The sequence below is a fragment of the Podarcis filfolensis genome, assembly GCF_964270895.1.
Source record: "Podarcis filfolensis genome assembly, chromosome: 11".
Taxonomy (NCBI): Eukaryota; Metazoa; Chordata; class Lepidosauria; order Squamata; family Lacertidae; genus Podarcis; species Podarcis filfolensis.
The window spans coordinates 14,872,221-14,894,581 of NC_139613.1; the positions used below are offsets into that span (position 1 = coordinate 14,872,221).

The 22,361-nt window shown below is 43.1% G+C and overlaps 1 long non-coding RNA gene across 1 annotated transcript; it reads left to right on the forward strand.

Moving 5' to 3' along the window:
• The first annotated feature begins 5,697 nt into the window (after positions 1–5,697).
• LOC310744501 lies at positions 5,698–15,401 on the forward strand. The gene is made up of 3 exons (XR_014539573.1): positions 5,698–5,854; positions 11,877–12,042; positions 14,433–15,401. It is a non-coding gene; the product is annotated as an uncharacterized lncRNA (long non-coding RNA).
• The last annotated feature ends 6,960 nt before the right edge of the window (positions 15,402–22,361 follow it).

Sequence of the window (22,361 nt, forward strand, 5' to 3'; positions counted from 1 at the left end):
ACTTTATTAGTAAGTGTGGTCAGGGATTTGGTATGAATTGTCTTCACATTTTCATGCCTAGTGCACGTTAAGTGCTCTGGAAATAATGATGCATTGTTATGCTCTCTCAGCCACACGAAAAGATAGTTCAGGATTTTTATGCCTTTAGCAGTTTAAAGGCTTCTTCCATATGATATAATAGGAAGCCAAGATTATAGGTGATGCAGCCTGTACTAGGTGTGATGTTCACAGGTCCCTGAAGCCACAATTATAGATGGTACAGCCTGTACACAATAAAAAATTAACTGGTCCCTAAGCCTTGTTATTCATGACTATCATAAGTTCATTTCCTTTCAATGAGTCTTGTCAAAATAACTTTAGTTAACTGGGACATCAAGAAGAAAAAAGTCCATGCAGCCTAGTACAGGAAACTTGTGGCAGACCCTCTAAGTGTCCCTATTTTCCAGGGACAGTCCCAGATATACAGAAGCCATCCCAGTTTCTGATTTGATCCCAGAATGTCCCGATTTTCCTTAGAATGTCCCTATCTTCATTGGAGAAATGTTGGAGGGTATGGACTTATGTGACCTCCAAGCCAAGGAGATAAGTAACTATACAGCCTTTAGAAGACATCTGAAGACAGCCCTGTATAGGGAAGTTTTTTAATGTTTCATTATGTTTTTATATATTGGAAGCTGCCTAGAGTGCCTGCGACAACCCAGTCAGACAGATGGGGTATTAATTATAATAATAATAATAATGGAACAGAACATCCCTATTGTTATGTACTGAGTTGAATGGGATCCAAAATGCAGCAGTCTGATTGGTCCTAGAACAAAAGGATCCAGAATGCAGCAGTCTGATTGGTCCACAGGAGCCACCCAATCCAACTCCAGGTGGAAGTGAATCCGCAACCTGATTGGCCTACAGGAGAATCCTGGAATTAGCCAATCATGTGGGGCCCATTGTGTAAATAATATATATAAAGCAGACATTTCGGGGGAATTGGCATTCCTCACTACTATGAGCATGAAATCCACACTCGACTCCCGAGTATACTTCACCTATTTTCATCAGACAAATGTTGATGGGTATGCTGTGTTTCTCCAGATGTTGTTGGACTTGAACTCCAATCATCCATAATCACTGGCCATGCTGACTTGGACTGATAGGAGTTGGAGTCCAACAACATCTGCAGAAACACAGCATACCTCTGGCTTAGTGTCTGGGGAAAATTAGCTCCACTGCAGAGCCAATTCGAGTCCTTTCATCTATAACAGAGAGGATCTCTGAGCAAAGCACAGAGTCACTCTTCAGTAACCAGAGCTGTAAGACTGGGCAACCAGGCTGGAGAAAATTCAAAGGAAGCTTTTCTCCACATGTCCTCTAAAGCAGGAATGGAGAAATCTGTTCATTTTTGTTTCTCTCCATTGCTCATTTTCCCAGTCAGTTCACCACAGATCCATGATTTTGTGATTTTTAATTTTTTTTAAAGTCCTCATGAAAAGTCATCAGCATTTAAGTGTGCAATATACCTGAAGGAGTGTCTCCATCCCCTTCATCCAGCCCAGACACTGAGGTCCAGCTCTGATGGTCTTCTGGCGGTTCCCTCACTGCAAGAAGTGAAGTTACAGGGAACCAGGCCTTCTCAGTAGTGGTGCCTGCCCCGTGTAACATCCTCTGACTTGTAGAAAACAACATCTGAAGGCAGCCCTGTATAGGGAAGTTTTTAATGCTTGATGTTTTATGGTGTTTTTATATTTTGCTGGAAGTCGCCCTGAGAGGCTGGGGCAACACAGATGGGTGGCAAATAAATAATAAAGCAGTAGTTAGTCTCCTAATACACACATTTTTGCAAGCAATTTCTCCTGAATATAATGAATTGGTGTACCTTACTTTCACTAATTCAGTTACTTTCACTCTAATTGTGGTCCATAAATACTGGTTGCGTGTCGAAGACCCCCAAGACACCCCCGAATAAAAACACGGTTCACACATCATTTTTGTTTTGGTTTTTGGCATAATTTTGGCCACAACTTTATTGAATTACAGTATGTGAGTGGTTGCTTAGGCATTGGTTAACAACTATCTGTTCCCACTTGGAGGTAGGAACAGAACTGACAACCGCACCCCTGCGGAAGTCAGTAAGGGTAAACAATTTTGGGGAGAGATTAAAGCTGGGCGCCAGGCTCTCACCTCTCCCCAAATGCTCCCAGGGGCTCTTGCGTGGCCCTAGCCCTTTGCCAGGGAGTCAGACAAAAGCATGGCAAGCCCCTGGATTCCTTTAACGGAATACCCTTGCAGCAGCAGCATTGGAGGTGCAGGCACAGCCAACCACATCCCCTCCACCAACCAAAAATTAACCAATGCCTAACCGCAACCTTACAAGTTGTGACGATGGGTAGGCAAAAACCAAATGGCACCAGCCAATCAGCCAAATGGTAAAATTCCTACCAGGCCCCTGCCCAAAAGCAGACGACCCCATGACAGGCATAGCAAGGTCAGCACAAACAAACCCTAAATAAAGGGAGGGTGGGCGGGTAATCTGATGTGCGCAGCGAAAAGAGGAAGCTCAACGCTGCGCACAGGGAACATATATAGGACCCCCAGCAATCAAATAAAATTGCAACAATAACTTTTCCCCAGCAATAACTGAAGGTGTCCAATCAAATTCGTGGCCATCCAAACTAACCTGCCCAGCAACAGGGGATGTCATGGTTGCTCCCACCACAACACGTGCTCTCCATGAAGGAGAACCCGCTTTGCTGGAAACCATAGAAGTGGAGATTGTTGTTGTGCTCAGATCTTGCTTATGAGCTTCCCATAGGCATCTGGTGGGCTACTGTGAAAACGGGATGCAGGACTAGATGGGCCACTGGCCTGGTCCAGCAGAACCTTCTTATATTTTTTATGGTCCAGCAGAACCTTCTTATATTCTTTTAATCATATGCAACTAAGCACAATCCATGACATATTAGGGTCAATGACTCTGGTGGGCCTGTGGCAGAGATGGGCAAGTCACCCTATTCTCAGTCCACATCCGTTTTCAACTTGCTCTTTGTTCCTCAAAAACTTGCTTCCTGCATTTCAAAAACCAGTTGGTGCAATGGAAAATCCCCTGACTCTCTTGGTTTATGTTTGTTGAATGGGGTTTAAGAATAACCAACTCTTATCTGTGCAAGGGTTGATAACCAAGCATAACTTTGAAAGATTCCTTTCACCCTTGAAACCCCATGATGATACTTCAGCATCACTCTTTGTGACCTTTCTCTTCTGATTCATTCAATACCACCAGAAACCCATCAGGCAGAAGTTTTGTCTTGGCTTAGTATCCAAGCTTCTATATGTGGTCAGTACTGACCCCCTTCCTTTCCTGAGTGATGTGCATTCACATGTGAGTCCAAGCATTGGCCAGACGACTGAGAGGTAGTGGCTGCTGGCAAGCAGGCAAGTGAATTCATGGAATCTGGACTATTGTTTCAAAATTACTTGGCATGACCTTCCAAAGAACTGGGTCAAGCTGGGAACACACAACTTTTGCAACCCTAAATTTCGGGTTGGCAGCTGCATGCGATGTGGGAAATCCATACCCTTTGCAAAATTTTCATTGCACAAGTCTTCAAAAGTATCATCTGTAGCAACAAGGTGGGCAAGCGACCAAAGGCGAGATGCTATATCACTGTGAACTCACACAGGGAAATTATTAACAAGGAAAATAAAGGGCACAGAACAAAAAGATCACCAGTGACAAATCACTCAAACGAGGGTAAGTGTAAGTTAGGGGTGCATCCACTCCAAATAACCCCCTGGTTTCAATTCTGCTTCAAAAGTAGCACATTTGTTGCTGGTGAACAAGCTATTGCAAAGAAAAAAGCCATAAATTATTTGTATTATATTGATGCTGCTCAACATCTCTTCTTCCCCTGGTCTGTTGTTCCCTCTCTGCTATTTTTGTTCTTTGCTCTCAGTTCCTCAGCTGTTTCAAATCTATTTGGCTGCATAACTCTGGTAGGCTGCATTCACATGACAGATTATTCCGCTTTCCTGATGTCTCCCTATCTGTTAATTTCTGCATTGTATGTGTGCTTTCATGGAACATAAAGGCCGCTTCTAGAAGACTAGACAGCAAGCTTAGCACTCATCTCTGTGTTATTTCCTTCCAGGGGAAAAAAATCGGTTTGCAAATAACACAATTGTCAGGAAAACCAATAATAAGCCGCCCTATGAATGCTAAAAACATAGGGGAAAAAACCATCATTAAAAACACTTAAACATTAATAGAATTAAAACTATATACATATATAAAATCTGCTTAAAACATACAGATAATTACAATAAAAACAGCAAGGCACCAGCCCTTTCATCAAAAGCAGTCAGTTCCCCAAAGCCTGCTGGTTTAGATGAACATAACCCACAGTAATGAAATCATTATTTATTAAATTTGTATACTGCCCTTCATCTCAGGGTTTGATACAGTGTGTTATCTTTTCTGAGTAACAAAGAACTCAAATAACATTGAAATTCATAAGCCCTAGTCAGTCTTGACCACTACTCTGTGTAGCGCTAGAATTGACTCTGGCACTATTTTAATGCCAGCCACTGGCTGCAGAGCTATATCGCATTTGAAGGAAGTCCCATTTGACTCGGTCAGGTGTGTTCTCAAGTAAAGGTGCAAGTTTGGGCTGGACATCCCATTCCAACCATGAAACTGGGATATGGTTGTGACTAACATCCATGGATTTCAGTGGAATTTGAGCCTGGTCCTCACAAACAGCCCTTGGGATGGAAAAACTTCCATCTGTAGGTGAAGGCTCAGATGGAAGTTCACTGTACATAGCACTCCAAGCACATTTAGTAAATGAGTTATTTACAATAACTCTTTCCCCGATGTGCTTGCTTACTATATGGAGAGTTTTTTTATATGGAGGAGTTTTCAGTCATATTTGCCCCTACCTGCAGTCTAACTGGTATGGCCCAGAAAACAGTTTTACTGTCTTATCTGCTGTGTTACAGAACAAGGCCTCTGGGATTATCCCTGCCTTGTACAGTGGTACCTCGGGTTACATATGCTTCAGGTTACATACGCTTCAGGTTACACACTCTGCTAACCCAGAAATAGTGCTTCAGGTTAAAAACTTTGCTTCAGGATAAGAACAGAAATCGTGCTCCGGCGGTGCGGCAGCAGTGGGAGGCCCCATTAGCTAAAGTGGTGCTTCAGGTTAAGAACAGTTTCAGGTTAAGTATGGACCTCTGGAACGAATTAAGTACTTAACCTGAGGTATCACTGTATGTGGTTGCATTGACATACTCTAACCTTTTTTCTTTCTTTTTCCCGTACTGTATTTTATTTAGGGGTTTTTTTCAGATTTTGAAATTTACAAACAATTATCAAACAACCAACACAGAAAGAGAATTCCAAATACTCTAACCTTCAGAATACTCTAACCTTTTTTCAGTAGGTCTGGCATAATCTAACAATTCCCTTCTCTTAGCCCCCAATTCTGCTTTCTCACTACAACTCTGTCCCAGAGTTATTTATCCCAAAGATGATAAATAACTTATAGTTACCCCCCCTTCCCGCCCCCCCTTGGCTTACTACGTCCAAGCAAACCACCCTCGGCCATGCAGAGGAGTGAAAGCCGTCCCACATGGATCAATATTTTAATGTGACTTATCAGGCCGGGTTGTTTACTTAAAAACTCCGGATCCCATAAAGGCCAAGGGGGAGCCAGTTTGGGGAACAGATGCTCTGAATGCCTCGTCTAGTAAACCGTATAGGCAGAACAACAGCGTTCAGCATTTGAGAAAAAAGCAAAAGCAAAGGAGCTTTAAAGCACAAGACAAAAATAAGATCATGCTGCAATCCCACAGGACGGTAAGTGAAATCACTTTCACGTGTTTCATTAAAAAGGAATGAGGGGTTCAAACTGATGGGTAGATGGTACCGAGAGGTATGCACCATTAGTGGCAACCGCGATCATATCCTCAAATACTTTTCAAAGCTTTCCTCCCATAAATAGTGTTGTTACGCTGACTTTGAAGAAGAAAGACAGCTCATTCCAGTGGCCCACTTGCATGGGCCATGTTAACATCAGAGCTGTTACCCAGAATCACAGCTCTTCACCCGCAAGATGCAAAACCGCAAGTTGCTGTTTTCTCAGCAGACAGACGAGAAGGCAGGGCGCTTTGTGAGTTTTCAGCAACTCCCCCACTCCATCAAGCTGGCTGCCAAATTTTAATATTTTAACTAACTCTGAATGTGCAGTTTTTGGAGAGGAAGCATTCCTGCTATTAGCTCCAGTGAGCCCTGAGAACAAAAGCTAGTTGAAAATTGACAAAATAACGATGCTAATAATAAGCACGATTGGGTTTTTATCAGGGAGTATATTAGATTTATATAAACGACAACAGCTTTCTTCAAATCCTTTCCCCTGCGTGGAGCGCAGTCAGCTACGCAATTGTTCCTCGCTGATATTTTCCTTTGCTGGTTTTCAGCAATTGCTTTCACGTCGCTCCCACACCATCCTTCAACCATGAAATCCACCAAAGGGGATGCCAGGGGACGTAGGGGGCATTCGTTGCCATGGGGCTACCAGCAGGCCTCAGCAGCTCTCTCCTCCCTTCTGCTAGCAAGCAGCCGTCTTGTCACCTCCACGTCTAATAACCATGAGGTTTGGAAAGAATGACAAACCCTAGGAACCAATATTTCTCTGCTGTTCGTTTTCTGTTTCCCTCCGAGTAATTGCTATACTATGACGAGTCCTTGATAACGCTGTGGGGAGGGTGGAAGTTGAGCTCTCCCTCAACCCCCCATTCCCAACTAGGCTTGCCACATTGCTGGTCCATTTTCTCACCTCTCAAACTAGACGTTTGCTGAATTTTGCTCGTTCATCTTCAATTGCTTATAGGTGCAGAGGGGTGATTCTTACTATGAAGGTAACATGTGGGCAGTGGATCCTTATCTCTTCACTCTACCATGAGTGGACTGGAGATTAGTTCTCTCTCACACACCACACACAACATGACTGGGAACCTTGGAAAGGAGTCTCCATTGGTGCTAATGGGGCTTTTTCTAAGGTTCCTTCCTATCTGTGTGGACAAGGAGTGGGGGCAAACCAGTCAAGGTGGGGGTTGGTGGGAATGCAAGCTACCATTCCTTGCTCACCGACTTCTCCATAAGAACCACCACCACCACCATCATCTACCCATCTACCCATTTACCCATACAAAGTACTTTGAGACATTTAGGGTCAGACTCAGCTAATCAGTCGCAGTAGCAGAAGCCTGTGCAAGGATTTCTGCTACTGCAATTGGGCTTCCCCCACCCCTCTTTTCTCTGTATCCCTCCAAATTGGGTTGGGGGGGAACCCTAGAATAGCATGCATCTGGAGGAGAGGTGAGCTAATTCTATCAGGCAAGCAGAAATTCTTGCACCGATAGAGCAATCTCCTTAGCGCTGCATTGAATTCTTCCCATAGTACAGTATCCTGTTAATGTATCCCATCACCAAGCAAGGATTTCCACTGCCACAGTGGGACTTTCCTCTTCTGCCTCTGTGCGTGAACTGAACTCTACCCGGATCTACTCCGGAGGGTTGAGGGAAACTCTAGAACAGATTTAGGGTGCCTGGAGGAGGAGGAGGAGGAGAGTGGGGAAACGTTCCATTGCACAAGCAAAAATATTTTCACTGGCAAAACAGCTTTCTTCGTGCTACCAAGGAATTTTTACAGTGAAAAGCAGGGTATAAATGCATTAAATAAAGAAATAAAATTAAATGCATCCTGTACATTTAAGCGAACGTTTAGTTTGGCCCTCAAGATAACTCAGTCTTTCATACCTCCCACTTTTACCAGATTTACAGGGACTGTGTTTTCCCAGTGTGAGTGTTGTTTACTGGTGCAAACTGGAGCTCTACTCTAGCTCACTTGACAACAGTGCTTTCCTGTGAAAATGCTGAATGGCCTCTTTGCAATGGTTTCCAATCATTTACTTCTCAGGCCTCATCAGAGTTCCCCGAGAAGAGAGATTGCTTGTTAAAGCACTCTTGAGAATTGTAGCTCTGTTCATTGAATACGGGCCTCCTAACAACCAAATCACCCTTGTTGTTGTTGTTTAGTCGTTTAGTCGTGTCCGACTCTTCGTGACCCCCAGGACCAGAGCACGCCAGGCACTCCTGTCTTCCACTGCCTCCTGCAATTTGGTCAAACTCATGCTGGTAGCTTCGAGAACACTGTCCCACCATCTCGTCCTCTGTCGTCCCCTTCTCCTTGTGCCCTCCATCTTTCCCAACATTAGGTTCTTTTCCAGGGAGTCTTCTCTTCTCATAAGGTGGCCAAAGTATTGGAGCCTCAGCTTCAGGATCTGTCCTTCCAGTGAGCACTCAGGGCTGATTTCCTTAAGAATGGAGAGGTTTGATCTTCTTGCAGTCCATGGGACTCTCAAGAGTCTCCTCCAGCACCATAATTCAAAAGCATCACTTCTTCGGCGATCAGCCTTCTTTATGGTCCAGGTCTCACTTCCATACATCACTACTGGGGAAACCATAGCTTTAACTATACGGACCCTTATCAGACTACAGTTCACCCTTAGCATACTACAGTTCCCAGGATTCTTTGGGGGCAGCCAGGACTGTTTAAAGTGGTATGATACTGCTTTAAATGTATGGTGCAGATGAGGCCTTAGGAAAATCTCTAGAAAAATATCTTTCCGCTTAGATTTGGCTGTTAAGGAATCGCTTCTGCAGAATCCCCCATCACTTCATGGGGATTCTGGAGTAAGTTTCAGGCCACACCAGATACCCAGAAAGCCTCGCTATCCCATGGGGATTTAACATGAAATCTAGTGAGTCTCTGCTCTGGGTTGCCTTTGACATCTGGAGGAGAGGCATATGTCTAAATTCAGTCATGTTGCTCTAATTTTGATCCCACTTCACTATTTACGTTTTCCTTTTAGTATGTCAGGTTTTATATTGTCCTTTTCCATTCAGCTGTATTTATTCTCCAGTTTATCTCTCATCTCTGGTCCCACTATAATTGCCTCCTCTGCCTGCGCATTCCTCTGGTTCACTGTCGCTAGTTAAAGCTAGTTAAACCTTTTCTTCTGTTCCATGCCCTTGACCTTTTCCTATCCTTTATCCTTTTCTGTGGAACTCTTTATACTCACTGATATTCATCAAACCGCTTATCTTACACTTAAAAAAAAAAAAGCCTCAAGACTAATTTATTTCAGCTATTGTGTGTGTGTGTGTGTGTGTGTGTGTGTGTGTGTACTGTAGCTCAGTGGTGAAGCATCTGCTTTGCTTGTAGAAGTTCCCAAATTTGATCCCCGACATCTGCATGAAGGGCTGGGAGAGAACCCTCCCTAAAACTCAGGAGAGCCACTGGCTATGTATAAGGCGCACTTTTAGTGGTTCAGCAGTAAAACTGCTCACACGTTTGCAAAGCTAAGCAGGGTCCCATCAAGTTGGATGGGGGACTGCATGTTTAGATTCTTGCATTGTGGGGGTTAAACTAGTTGACTCTTGGTGTCCCTTCCAATTCTATGTGAGATAATATGCCTTCTCATCCAATTCTTAGTTTTTAATTTTTCTTTTTAAATTTTATTTCTGTCTAAATTAGGTAGCAAGCCCATTGGGCTGGGCCTGTATTTTAATATATTCTGCACAATGCCTCTTTTTTTTTTTAAAGTCATTACAACAATAATTGTTCTTTCATAAGGTGAACCATGATTTACCTCAGTGCTACTCAAAGTGGTGGTTCACAGACAGGCGCCTTTCCATGAGCCATTGGCTGCTGGACTGTGGTGATTCCATTATAACCCAGGTTGGGTGGGATGCTTTAAGGACCACATATGGTACCTGTCCCTGGCACACTGGGGCTGGGGAATTGCTAACCCGCCACGTCATAGTTTGAAAAGCACCAATTTGCATGACAACAATAGTCCCTTAATGAAGTAGAAGGTTTGTGGTTGGGTGCACATTTAGATGACTGCGCAGACAGAAAGCTTAGCAGAAAGACAATGCAAGGCCAGGCTCTCTAGACTGCAACTCTGAGCAGCAGAGAACAAGGCCAGAGGGAAGCTTTTCCTCTTAAGAACATAATAAGAGCCTACTGGGTCAGGCCAATGGCCCATCTGGTCCAGTGCCCTGTTCTGACAGTGGCCAGCCAACCCGATGTCTTGGGAAACCACAAGCAGGATTTGTGCAGTTGGCAACAACAGATATCCAACTGCCTCCAGCTATGGAGGCAGAGCCAGGGCTTGCCCACCCATGAGGCAAGGTGAGGCGACTGCCTTGGGTGGCAGGATCCACAGGGGCAGTAGATCCAGCCTCCAAGGAATGCATTGCCTGCTGCCACAGTGGTAGCGATGGCTGTGTCACGCTCCCTTGAGGCCTCCTCAGCAGACATTGCTTCATACTGCCTCTGCAGCAGCCTTTCTGTGACTTACATAAATACGTTTACCATCTGTGGTGTGGTTGTCAAAACATCAAGCTGGGGAAGTCAAAAATGAGGCTAAAACTAGCCATGATGGAGACAGCCACACTTACTGTTCCCTCTTCCTTTGCAGCAAGCGCATTACTCTCAGCCTGGTTCCAGTACTTACAAGCAGAGAGAAAAAATGTGTGATATGAGGTAGATAGTGGCAAGGGGAAGCAGCAGAATGGTTAGGGCCCGGCTCTCAGGGCCAGCCCTACTGTTAGGCAGGAATGAGGAGGCTGTCTCAGGTGGCAGATGTTGAAGGCGTGGGGGAGCAGCAGAGAGATGTTGACGCTCAGGCAGCCTATCCTGTGCCCTCTTAAGTTAGCCCTCAGTTACCCCATCCCCGGAGTTGAAGTAAGATTTCAAGGCCAGTCTATTCTGGTTCCATAAATGGAATGAAGGTGCCATCTCATTCTTCTCAGGCAACACAATGCTTTGGGCCAACTCTGTTGGCTCCCCTCAGCTGTGTGCACATTCTGACGTTAGCATCAGATCCCACTAGGCATGTGACTGGGGCTGCCCCTATCATGTCTGGCCCCAGTTTTGGATGCAGTTCAGTGGGTCCACATCCCAGTCAGTTACATCCAGTGCTATCAACATACATGGAGGACAGATCGTAGGGAGAAGCCCCTTGCACCAGATCAGGCTATTTGTCCACTGAACCCAGGCAGGGGCCCTCCAGGTCATTAGCTATGTGATCATTATTTTTTTAAAGCAGATTTACCATAGGGTCTTCTGCATGAATCTCCTCTCTACCCTCAAACTACAGATTCACCCCCAGACCTTTGATTCTGACTTTTCCCCAGTACGTACTATATTGGGTGTGAGTTGGCAAAAGTTCCCCCCGCCCAGTTACACAAAGAGGAAAATGTGTGGTTGGAGCTGAACCCTTGCTGGTGTTGGTAACACAAAGGTTGTCCAGATTGCAAAGAATCATGTGTCTGTTCCCGATTATCTTTGTTTCAGAAGCATTCCAACAAAAAACAGAAAAAGCCGTCCCCTTCCCGCTATGGAATTCTGCACGCCAAACCTGCTGTATCATAAGGGAAAATTGGCTTTCACTTTCCCCAACAAGTTGCTCACCTTGACAAGCTTTTCCATTTCATTTATCGAAGGCTGACAAACACCTCTCTTTTTTATTGTTTTCCTTCATTAGGGAAGGAACAAAAAATGGGCACTTAGGAAAATGAAATGCCTGTTCCTTCTGAAAACTAATCATTTTTACAAAATAGCCTTACATCCACAGTGCCACTTTAATCAGGTTAGTTAAATCTTTCTCTCTTTCTCTTCAAAGGGGCTTTTGAAATTAGAGCGAAACACGATTCTGGTGGGGGTGAAGGAGAAAGGGCGGGGGAGCTCTGACACTGGTATACTTATCTCCAATCTTCCGACTTCCTTTTCCTTTCCTATTTGCAACAGCGTGCGTCAAGAACCAAGGCTTGACTTCTCCACAAAGCCATGTCAAGAGAAACCCCACAATGCATCTGTGATTTTATGGATCGTAACCCACTTTGGTATTAAGACGCAAGAGTTCAACAAGCAAGCAGTTCCTTTATCTTTGAGAAAAAAGCAAGTTCTCTTCCAGGTAACATGAAAGATGATATTTGTATGCAACATGGTAATGCACAGTATTTTGCCCTGCATCTTCCTTCCATCCCCCAAAATGGTGGCAAAGGAATGAACAGGGGTACCCTATCATGGAGCCAAAATTCTACACACTTCAGGTGCAACAGGTGCCCTCGGAGTTTGCTGCACCAGCTGAGTTTTCAGGGTGTGATGCCACAAACGATGCAATATACTCAACTCAATGCCACAGCTTAGGGCATGTGAAATAATCCAGGCCTGAGTGCCAACTGCGTTTCTGCCACGCTATGTTGAACTAAGGAAGACTTCGAATCGGGCTGGTGCCCGATGTAGGGTTTTAAATCAGCTAATAGTGTGTTGCTGTGACCAGCAAGGTCACCAATCGCATCACCTGAATGGCTGGTAGGTCCCATTACGTATGAACAAATCTGTCAGTTTCAGATTCTCTCAATTTCTCTCTTTTTTTTAGTTTGCTACACTTCTACATCAGTTTGTGATGAAATTTCCTCCACCTCTCTCCAAATATACCCATTTATAGATGCCATCTTCCCTAATGTTTTGTGTTTTGTTTTGTTTTTTGCAAACTGGTGTATCTTTAGGCACATTTTCATCTAATATTTCCATTTCAGAAGACATTATATGGTTGGAAAATGTGTCACATAATTCGGAAAAGAGCAAATTCCGAAGGATAGTGGCATTTCAGTTCACATATTGTTTCAGGGATCACTAATTAGGAAGGTTCACATTTATCTCCCATCTCAGTACCTGACTCATCTTGCTTAGCCCCAGGCCCTCCAGGCTGCATTCTGAATCTGTCCCACTACCTACTCCAGCTTTTCTCTTTTTTTTTTTTAAGATTTTTATTAAGATTTTTACATTACAAAAAATAAAAACAAACAGAAAAAGAAAAAAAAATCTTTCCATCACATTATTTTTCATTTACTTGTTTCTTGGACCTCCTCATACCTCTCTTTTTTGTATTCCAATTCACTTTATTAACTCAGCAATTTGTTTCCCTCTTTATTCTACCCAAGTCCTTATTCTTAAATTGTTACGTTCTTAATATTTTACTTTTATAAACCCATTTTTTTTTCATATTCTTTTAACTCATTACAGCTAGAAATCTCTTAATTTTAATCCAACATTATTCTAAAATTCATTAATTTTACAATATTTCTGTAAATACTCTTTAAATTTCTTCCAATCTTCTTCCACTGACTCTTCCCTCTGGTCCTACTCCAGCTTTTCTCAACCTTAGGTCCCCACATGTTGTTGGACTACAACTCCCATCATCCCTGACCACTGGTCCTGCTACCTAGGGATGATGGGAGTTGTAGTCCAACAACATCTGGGGACTCAAGGTTGAGAAAGCCTGATCTACTCATTTGGGTAGTTTAAAACAACAACAGTAACAACAATAACAGCAGCAGCAGCAGCAGCAGCAACAACAACAGTATTTGACATTCATACCCATGCGAGATTTGTGCTCTCCTTAATCTTCACTCAACCTACAGCTGTTTAGGAGCTGGGAATTTAAGGATATTTTCTTCAAAGTGCTTTCAAAGTATCACTGGTTCAGCCCACCACATCTCTCATTAAAGAACAACCCATCAAAGGCAAGAGAGAGGGCAGGGGTGAATGTTGCCCTAAGGGACATGAGCAACATGTATGGGATCGGAATCAGGGAGATAAATCCTGGGTTTATCTAGAGCAGGCTTCCTCAACCTCGGCCCTCCAGATGTTTTGAGACTACAATTCCCATCATCCCTGACCACTGGTCCTGCTAGCTAGGGATCATGGGAGTTGTAGGCCAAAAAACATATGGAGGGCCCAGGCTGAGGAAGCCTGATCTAGAGCAAAAAAAAGACGGGAGCAGTCCACACTGCCGCATTTTCTTTCTATTGCTCAGTTGGAATATTATCGGTTTCTGAAGCATGATATGTTATAATTAAGCTGATATAATGGGAAATTATAGTGCAGGGTTGGTTGTTTCTTCCATTGTAAGTTCTATTACTCTGACTTCAGCAATAGCTATGATTTAACGAGTAAGCTGTGCCTATTTTAGTTTACAAACAAAATGTCATTAAAAAATTTTTTAAAAATATTTTTTAAAAATATTTTAGGAAAAGTGAATGGGCCAGACAGCCTACTGTATTGACCAGGATTCTAGAGTCTCCTTCTGCTTCATTTACCATGAGCTACTAGGCTGGGCTCAGCATGACTAAATTGGTTCCAGCCAAACCACATTTATAGGTTGGAGTCAATTGGTTTATCAATTGTTGACAGTCTAGTTTGCCAAACAGCTTGCATTCACAATGGAAATGATTTCTACCTACAGTATTTCTCATGTTCACCTCTTTAAACATATTCCCTTTCTCTGTTTTATTGTAGGTACCTGTGGTTATAATTCTGGAAATCTAGAGCTCTACCCCTCCTCAGTGCCTCTTTCCTGCTGGAGCTGTGGAGTGTGACAATGGTGTTTGTATCCAATCTGTCAAACGCCATTATCACACTAAATAGCTACTGTTAGATAAGCCATCGGGTTCAGCAAAGAGAAGGAAAAGGAAGAGAATTATTGGAGCAATATATTTTGCGGTGCCAAAATCTCATGCAGTAAATAATACGATCTGCTTTCCCATAAGTACACATTGTGATCCCAGTTGCTTTGCAGAGATGTGTATGACTCATGTTTGTGTTCATGGGATGGAGAGATATTTTAGTGATCAAGCACAAGTGATTATGTACATTTATTCCTACATTATAACAAACGGCCCACACAACTGTCTTTCTTTCATTTTCGCTCCCCAAAGCAACACTGTAAGTGTTTATTTCACTTATTAACAAGTTAATAGTTATAGCTATTTCAGTCTTTAACAGGAGCTCCATTGTTGTATTGACGTTTGACAAATGAGCCTGAGAATGGAGGCATAATTCCATTTTTGGCGCTCAGCTGTGTACAGCTCGGCTGTGTATACAAGTCATCATTTAGTCAAATGCTGAGCGGTATTATTGCCATGTCGTTGTGGGGCTTGGCAGAAAAGCAACCATGATCCTTGTTCATAATTGCTATATAAATATTCCATAGGTGTGTATATTTCACTGAAATCAATGTGAAGTATTTGAAGCACAATGCATAGACAACTTATGCCAGAAAGGGAGTCAGAGGTTAATACTTCTTCCCTGCAAAGCATCCATCACCCTGCTCTACTTTGCGATCCATGATGAAAGTAAAAACAGGGTGTTTCACACATTATGCAGCAGCAAAACCAGGTTTGCCACTGAGTGTACCCTAAACAGCACTTGTAGCCAATATTAGCCCTGTGATTCATGTACCTGTATGATAAATGTGTACACTGCTGACATGTAGTCTTTCGTTTTTCCTTTTTTAGATGTATGCTTAAAGCAAGGGGGGGGGGCTTGTGGCCAGTGGTTGGGAATCATGGGGGTTGTTGTCCAGTAACATTTGCAGGACTACAGCTAGTTTCAGACATCTTAGCTATACACCCAAATATATACAGTATTATGTGAATCAGTCCTCAGCATAGATATCAAAACATTGGTGTGCATTCATTCTGAAATTCTGGCAAAGCAAACACACTCCAACCCTTCTTATTACAGTGGCACCTTAGGTTACAAACTTAATCCGTGCCGGAGGTCCGTTCTTAACCTGAAACCGTTCTTAATCTGAGGTACCACTTTAGCTAATGGGGCCTCCCGCTGCTGCCGCACAATTTCTGTTCTCATCCTGAGGTAAAGTTCTTAACCCGAGGTACTACTTCTGGGTTATCAGAGTCTGTAACCCAAAGTATTTGTAACCGAGGTGTTCGTAACCCGAAGTACCACTGTATGTGCTATGACAATATTGTAGGCTGTAGCTGTTTTAAAGTTCTCAGCTAGGCATCTTTCTCTCTTTCTCTCTCTCTTCCACCTCCAATATATTCGGAGCAGCTTCACTATGGTTTTCAGACAGGCACTGTGAAATCAAGGCAATGTTCACGGCCACACCAGCTTAGTTTAAAGCAGGCATCCCCAAACTCGGCCCTCCAGATGTTTTGGGACTACAACCCCCATCATCCCTAGCTAACAGGACTAGTGGTCAGGGATAATGGGAATTGTAGTCCCGAACCATCTGGAGGGCCGAGTTTGGGCATGCCTGGTTTAAAGATACGGTACAGACACATCCCCTTAGCCTTCAAAGCATGAGAGGATGACCCCTAACGTCCATTCATTTTTCTCTCACTATCTCATGGATGGCAAACTGTGGTGGTGTGTGCAATATCTGGTTCACCACAACATTTCCCCCTCAAGAAGCTTCCAGAGAAGCAGTTGTGAATTCAACGAAGCTCAGCTCACATGACAAGTTTATCATAGCTCCCAAGAACATGTTTAGGAAATAGGAATCCATACTGAAGATGAAGTTGGACTGAACAAAAACAAATCAGGAGATCAGATTTCAAAGCAGGAGAAAACTGAGGTATTTTTCACTAAGAAGTGGGGTAGTTTGAAGTCCTCCAACCCTGAGCTTGCCAGAACACCTGGACCAGACTAGGCAGTGCAGAAAGTGATGGCCCTATACTCGTCATAAAATCAAAACACCTCTTTCCCCTGCAGCCCTCTCCCCTGATCTTTATTCTAAGGGGTTAACCGCTGCCGCCCACCGAGCAGAATTCACAACATGGGGCGGCTGCAGCAGAAGATGAATAATCAAAAATTACTTTTCTAATTGTTCCTTTAATGGATGCCTTTCACCAGTGGATGGAATACCATTGGTGGCTACCCTGTTTCTAGGACCTGGGGGTTTCTTGGGAGGTAGCCAAGGGTTCCTCTGGGCGAATCAGAGGCTGATCATAAAAACATTTTCATTACTGACTGCCTTTGGCAATGAGCAGTCACAGGGAAAATGGTAGGCTTGACAGACCTTGAATGAGCTTTGGTGTGCCCTAGAATTGTTGATGCAGAATATATATATATATATATATATATATATATATATATATATATATATAAAGCATGGACATATAGGCTGTTAAACTTTTAAAACAGGCCTTTCCAAGGTTCCCTGCTTCCCCCAGCATAGGAAAAGACCTCACATTTGGTAAATTTTTTAAAAAAATGGACTACTTACAAAATCTTCAAAGCTCAGATTAATGTGCTTTTTGATACATCAGTCAGAAAACGTGCACAAGCAGAAAAACTCAGCTTTGTTACAAAATGGCAGAAGTTCCTAGATTATTGGCCGGTGAGAGTCATGTGGCTGAGCTAGAGCAATCAGCTCAGACCTCTTCACTCGCTGAGTTTCTCAGATAGACTGAGAGGGGAAGCATTAGGCTTGATTAGCTATTTCCTCCCAAGGTAAGAGGAAGTGACATAGCAGGAAGCCTGGCAGGAAACCTAAGCTATGGTATTAACCCCTTCATGCATTAATTGGGCCTAAGCATGTTGGTTATATGAGGCTGGTTATCCCACAAGAATAACCCTCCAAAACCCCTTGCAATTAACATTAATGTGTGTGGGAAAAGTTTATTGACAGCAAAAGACTTTAGAAGCTTTGAAATAATGCATTTGCCAATTCAGACAAAAAGCCACATGGGCAAGAGAAGAGATTCCTGCCTGCTCTCAGTCAGGCATTGTTCCTGCAAAATTTACCACACGCATTCATTTTAATTATAGTTGCTGCGTATACGTTCCTTTATTTTGCACTTGAGACTCCAAGTCCGGCCGCCATTAATACATTACTGTTGGCAGTTTTGTCAACACCCCACTGCCTGTCTCGTGTGCAATTTCAGAAGTGTTGTTTTGTTTAATTGACTTCCCTCGAGTCCTTCCCGAAAAGGATGTCCACAGAGCCAATGCTTCTTCCCTTAAAAAAATAATATAAAATGGATCTGGCCTTGAGCCTAGGATGAAAATCAGCACTGCCAGGAATGCCATCTGTCCTATAGTTGCCTTTGCTGCACTTGGGGAGACTGGAGCCCTGTATATTTCCCCATAGCTTTTGGGAGATGCCTGATGACAATGAATGAGAACTGGAATCTCAGAGCCTTATTCCTCAAGTAATACAGATGCCTAGAATAGATCTAACATAAGAGATACAGAAAATCCGGCCTACTCAGTGGTGAGTAAGCTACTCTTGGTCATCATGGTGAAACTGATTTCAAAACCAAGAAAGAAGGCCAATTTGAAATCCAGTCTCCAATTTTCAAATCCACATATTTCCTAAACAGGCATGCATACTAATTGGTTGCTATAACAACGGGAAGATGTCTACTTGCCATTCAGTAGAGTCTGTATATGTCGCAGAGGAAAATAACCCCCAAACTTCTGATACGCACCCCACATACATTTTACAACACGCACACGCAACACAAATGCACACACATTAAACACGGCCATGTACTAGAAGGCTTAGGTGCCGAGAAGTTTCCAGAAGCAAAGACTGGTAGGTTACAGGGCAGAACTCTTTGGGTGACAAAGTCTGCAATTTGCAAAATGAACACATTTGCACAATGTACCATGTCATATTTATAATGCTTACCCTCAAGAGTCATTATTATTTTTTTGTCCTGGTTCATTATGGTACATGTTCGATTTGCTTTTTGTATATTTTTATATAATTGTTTTAGTGGTTTCAGGTTGTATTTTTATTTCTACGGATATTGCTTGTATATTGTATGTTAGTCAGATGTGATTCCTGCAATGCAGGAAGTTGGACTAGATGACCCTTGGGATCCCTTACAACTCTAAAATTTTATAATATTACTGGGAACATTGTACAGTGGTACCTCGGGTTAAGTACTTAATTCATTCCGGAGATCCATTCTTAACCTGAAACTGTTCTTAACCTGAAGCACCACTTTAGTTAATGGGGCCTCTTGCTGCCGCCGTGCCGCCGGAGCACCATTATCCTGAAGCAAAGTTCTTAACCTGAAGCACTATTTCTGGGTTAGCGGAGTGTGTAACTTGAAGCTTATGTAACCTGAAGCGTATGTAACCCGAGGTACCACTGTACATCATTAAGGTGGGATCAACAAGCAGGTCAATGATCAGAACAATGATCAGATAAATACTCCCCCACCCCTCCATTTTTGTCACCTCTTCATTAATTAATTTATTTACACTTTTTGTGTTAATTCAATATCAGTGTTAATTAGATTATTTTCTTACTGAATTTTATTATATATGTTCTTTTCTTCTTTCTTTATACATATCTCTGCACATATCCATGTGTATGTATGGAAATATATTTCCTTCGGCACCCACCCATATGTATTTTTTAAAAATTTCAAAATGTATTGCATTATTTACATGATAATGATAGAAGTTTGGATTTAAAAATAAAATAAAATTTCCTAGCTGCACACTGCTGAGGCATACTCATTAATAATTTCTAGGTATGTAGAATAAACCCAAGTGCTGAAAACAGGATCCATCCAAGGTTTTGTGGCTCACACTGAACAACAAATGCTTTCCCCTACTTTTTTGTCCTGGATTGTTTAGAACTACCCAGGTTCCAGGTACTAAATGCAAGCATCCTTAGTTGATTTTGCTCAGTAATCATTTCTTTCATTCAGCAGCGAACAGGCAGGTTGGGAGTAAGATTTGCAAAACCAGTGAATATTCTCTTACTGTCACCTGTAAGGCCCTCCAATCACCATAAGTTGCACGCCCACATTATTGTATGTACAAGGAACAAAGTCTCTAAAAGCTTTAATCACCGTAGCTGCAGGTAATTTAGGGTGTGCTTTTCAAAAAGGCCCCTTTCACAAAAGCTAATGGGAGGAACATGCAAGACTGCAACCCCAGCAACCTTTCAGAGCTTGCAGAACGAGTCAAATGACGAGAGGGTGGTGTGGACTTGCATCACGTGGGCATGTATCGCTGGATGTGTGTTGTGTGTGCCCAAACTCAAATTTCAGCAGCAAAAACAAAAGGCAAGGAAGCAAGGAAACCCTGAACTTTTTAATTGGAGCTTTGCAAATGCTGAATGGGTGCTTCCAAATTTGGCCAATTGAGCAGGACACCATAATTGCTGTCCTGCTCTAAGCTGGGGGTAGCCATTATGTTCCATAATGCTGCCATCTCATGTTTCAAAACAACAACTCGGTACATCCAAATACAACATTTAACAAATGTGCACGGCAGTCACAACACGTCCTGGAGGAAGCCTGCTATTGAGAGATATCTCTGTTATTTTTAGCTGCATTCCAACCAGCCAATTCATAGGTGGGTAAGTGCATTTTCCTTCTTATTGTAGAGTTGGAAGAGACCCCAAGGGTCTAGTCCAAACCCCTGCAATGTGGGAATCTCAACTAAAGCATCTGTGACAGATGTCCATCCAACCTCCATGAAATGAGAGTCCACCACCTCGAGACCAACTGTCAAACAGCTCTTACTGTCAGAAAGTTCTTCCTGATGTTTAGTTGGAATCTCTTGTTACTTGAATCCATTGGTTTGAGTCCGAACTTCCGGAGTAGGAGAAAAGAAGCTTGTTCCCTCTTCTGTGTGACAGCCCTTGAGATATTTGAACATGGCTATCATATTTCTTCTCATTCTCTTCTTTTCCAGGCTAAACATACCCAGCTCCTTCGAACGTTTCTCATAAGGCTTGGTTTCCAGACCCTTGATCATCTTGGTTACCTTCCTCTGCACATGTTCCAGCTTGTCAACATCCTTCTTAAATGGTGGTGCTCAGAACTGGACACAGTATTCCAGGTGTGGTCTGATCAAAGCAGAATAGAGCACTAATATTGCTTCCATTGAACTTGCAGCACTGACGCTCTGCACTGACTCTGTGTTTTAATTTTTTATTTCTTTAAATTGTACACATACTGTACATACTCGCCACCCAATCTGGAATTTGAAGTGGTGTGTGATAATTGTAAAACCCATAAGATGGGCAATGATAACAATTAACACCTAAAAGTAGAATTGAATTGAATTGAATTATTGAATTGAATTGAATAATTAAATTAAATTAAATTAAATTAAATTAAATTAAATTAAATACTTACTGTTGCCTGTCCCGAGTTTTCCAACATTCAGCTTGCTGGGGGAGCTGAATAATATTTCTGAGCTCTTATTATGTTTTGTATTGGAAACTCTACATATGTGCATGTAAGGTTGATTAAAAAAGGAAGGGGGGTGTCTTTTTTTGTACATCTATTATTCGTTCCTATTGTAGGGCTACGTCCTTCAATCTGCCATTTGCTGCAGTTGCCCTTTGGCACGGAGACAAAAGTTTGCACAGAAGCAACCCTGCATTGTCCAGTGCCTTGACAGATTAGAGGAACATTTGGACAGGATGACTAAAACGTTTGCAAGCCAGAATTGTCTAATTTTCTCTTTGGACTCAGAGAAGCTTTTGCAGCGTTTCTGCTTTAAATAAATCATGTGTGCATTTAGTGCCAACTTGGAAGGCTTCAAAAGAGGATGAGAAAAACCCGTGGAGGAGAAAGCTATCAATGGCTACTAGCCACAATGGCTATGCTCTTGTCTCCATGGTAGGAAGTTTTCACGTTTCTGAACACCAGTTGCTGGAAATCACAGGAGGGGAGAATGCTCTTGTGTGGTGTAGTGGTTAAGAGCAGTAGTCTTGTAATCTGGTGAACCGGGTTCGCTTCCCCGCTCCTCCACATTCAGCTGCTGGGTGACCTTGGGCTAGTCACACTTCTCTGAAGTCTCTCAGCCTCACTCACCTCACAGAGTGTTTGTAGTGGGGGAGGAAGGGAAAGGAGAATGTTAGCCGCTTTGAGACTCCTTAAAGGTAAAGGGACCCCTGACCATTCGGTCCAGTTGTGGCCGACTCTGGGGTTGCGGCGCTCATATCGCTTTATTGGCCGAGGGAGCCAGCATACAGCTTCCGGGTCATGTGGCCAGCATGACTAAGCCGCTTCTGGCGAACCAGAGCAGCGCACGGAAACGCCGTTTACCTTCCCGCTGGAGTGGTACCTATTGATCTGCTTGCACTTTGACGTGCTTTCGAACTGCTAGGTTGGCAGGAGCTGGGACCAAGCAACAGGAGCTCACCCCGTTGCGGGGATTCGAACCGCCGACCTTCTGATCCGCAAGTCCTAGGCTCTGTGATTTAACCCACAGCGCCACCCGCGTCCCAGGCTCCTTAGGGTAGTGATAAAGCGGGATATCAAATCCAAACTCCTTCTCCTCCTCCTCCTCCTCCTCCTCCTCTTCTTCTTCTTCTTCTTCTCAGGTCCTGCTTACAAGTTTCCCACAGGCATCTGGCTGGCCACTGTGAGAAGATGCTGGACTAGACGGACCATTGATCGGATCCATCAGGCTGCTCTTACGGTGTTATGTATTTGT